Below are 2,925 nucleotides of genomic sequence, written 5' to 3' on the forward strand. Positions count from 1 at the left end.
CGGATAGTTTTTGAATTTTTAGGGTATTTTTCCATTCATGACAGTTTTTTTAATTGTTGAAATTTTGTTCAATTCATTAACACTTCTTTGTACACAAACATTTAGAAAAATGATAAACATTTTTTTGATTTTCCAAACATTTACTTTTAAAAATTTGAACATTGTTTGGATAAACAAACATTTTTTATGAAGTCAGAAATATTTTTTGAATCCACAAACATTTTAATATTTATTAAAAAAATTCAATTTTCTTTCTGGAACTTTTTTGAAGTTTGTAATTATTGAAATTAGATAAAAATAAAACAAAAAAGTTTTTTTGAGGCAAGAAAGAAAACAAAAAAGTAAAATCAAAATTTTGAAGCAGGCCGCCTGGACATGGGCCCACACAAATGGGCGTGCTGCATTTTCGCCCAGCACGCTGAGCGCAGTTTAAGAGCACGGTACATAGGCCGGCCAAGGCGTGGTATCCCCCATGTGTGAAACTTATTTTTATTACTTTTAGATGGCATTGGTGAGTAATATTTTGTAACTTGGGGTTAATTTTCGTGAGTATCGCCTGAAAAAATAGCCCGTTAATTATTAGGTATATATAGTGTATGTGTACGACTAGCAAAAGGGACGATGCATTACAATGGGAGAAAAATAATTCATAATCTTCAATGGCAATTATCACATTTTGCTACATCACCGAAATACCTTATCACTGTCAATTTCTTGAAATCATAAATATGTTTTCGAATTCGTGAACATATTTAGTAATTTTCAATATTTTCTAAAATCAGGAACATTTATTGAATTCATGAACATTTTATACTGTATGCGAACATATTTTTAGAATTGTGAACAGTTTGTTAAAAAAATTCTTGAATAGCCAAACATTTTTTGAATGGATGAACACTAGTTTGGGAATTGGTTAAACAATTTTTGAAATTCATGAACATTTTTCCTATTTGATGATATTTTTGATTTAACAAATTTTGATATGCGTGTTCATTTTTTGAATCAGTGAATATTTTATGAAGGAATAAACTATTTTTAGGATATTTTCCGTTCATGAACCTTTTTTGAATTTTAAAAATGTTTTTCATATTTCATTAACATTATTTTAGTAGACGAACTTTTTATCTTCTGAACATTTGTGGATTTCCCGAAAATATGTTTTCAAAATTAGAACAGTTTCTGAATAAACATTTTTTCGTAATATCACAAACATTTTTTGATCCATAAACATTGTATTTCAAAATTCTCATTTCATTAATTTTTGAAACTTTTTTGAAGTCCCAACTTATTTTTAGTCATAAAAAAGCGAAAATAGAAATGAAAAAGGAAAAAAATAAAAAGCAAAAATTAAAAAATAGGCCGCGTGGACATGTGCCGGCCCAAACAGGTTCACTGCATGTTATCCCAGTGCACAGAGCGTAATATAGGAGGTCCTTACTGCATGGCCGGCGCGGGCGAAAGATTCCCCTGTGTGAAATGTTCTTATCACTTATATAGGTGACATTGGTTGTAATTTTCATGATATACCGGAAGAAGCAATAACCCGTTTATTATTAGGTACATATTCGAAACACTCGCTTATATGATATGGTTAACAAAAGTGCTCCTATTAGTGTGTTTTTCTTTTCGTTTTTGAGCTAGCCACAAATTGTGTTGTTAGTGGGGTGGTTTGCAAAATAATTGGCCCTAAGATCATGTACAATGGTTGATAAGTTTGTTTTACCTTATGTCCGCCACGTACTCTAGATAAGACATAAAATGTGATGTACAATGGGTTATTCTTAGTCTTCTCTCCAATAACTAGATATCCCTAAATATGTGGTGAGACAATTGTTGCTAAGAGATCATCTCTTAATTAAGAGAAGGCAAACAGTTTCTTATTGTTTCTCTCTCTTTCACCTCAGCAATTATCCTATGTGGCACTCCTAAAATAGCACTATTGTACATGCCCTAATAGAGCCACCAACGATTTCTTAGAGCGATCCAAGACACTAAATTATCCGATCTAAAGTACTAACGCACCTGATCTTCGAAATCACTAATTTAGGAGTCCTCCTTTCAAATATCACTTCCAACCCAGCATGGGCGCCACTTGTCGCAACCTGAGAGTTTTTCCTTTCTCATAGACCCGTTTATTCAAAACATTTTATTTATTAAACCGTGCATCCAAATGTCAAACCTCTTTCATTGTTGGATTGCTTGCGTCGAGATCTCCAAAACTAGATTCCATGTTGTTTGGTTTTGACAAATTTTATTTTTCACAAAAAAATCAGACGAAAAACCCACGCCGAGAGCAAGTTTTTCCCTTTCTGAAGGCCGTTTCCGAGATGCACGACCATGCCTGTCGCAAAGGCAAATCCGTGCCTCTCGCGGAACCAAACCGTGCTTCTCACATAAGAAAAAAAAGAAAACACATTTTTTTCAAGAGGCACGGCCGTGCTTCTCGTGGAAGCAAAACCCTGCCCCTCATGGAAGGAAATAAAATCATGTTTTCTCTTTCTGTTTCCGAGAGGCACACTCGCAGAAACAAAATCATGCCTCTCACGGAAAGGAAAAAAAAGAGAAGCACGACCGTGTCTGTCGCGGAAGAAAAACCATGCCTCTCGCGACAACAGAACCGTGGCTTTGGCGGAAGTAAAAAAATCGTTTTTTGGTTCATCTCCGAGAGGCGCGCCCATGCCACTCGTGGAAGAAAAACTGTGCCTCTCGCGAAAGCAAAACCATGCCTCTCACAAAAGAAAAGAAATAAAACACGTTTTTTCTTGCAAATTTTTTGTCGAAAAGCTAAGAAAGACCGATCAAAAACTGAAAAGCCAAAAAAATCCGGAAAAACTATCTAAAATCCAAAAACGCGTGGGATCAAGCGCTCCTCAATTAGCCTACCCCAAGTGATCCTTGGGGAGGATCCCAAACAAGCGCTCCTCA

The sequence above is a fragment of the Triticum aestivum genome, chromosome 7A (assembly GCF_018294505.1).
Source record: "Triticum aestivum cultivar Chinese Spring chromosome 7A, IWGSC CS RefSeq v2.1, whole genome shotgun sequence".
Taxonomy (NCBI): Eukaryota; Viridiplantae; Streptophyta; class Magnoliopsida; order Poales; family Poaceae; genus Triticum; species Triticum aestivum.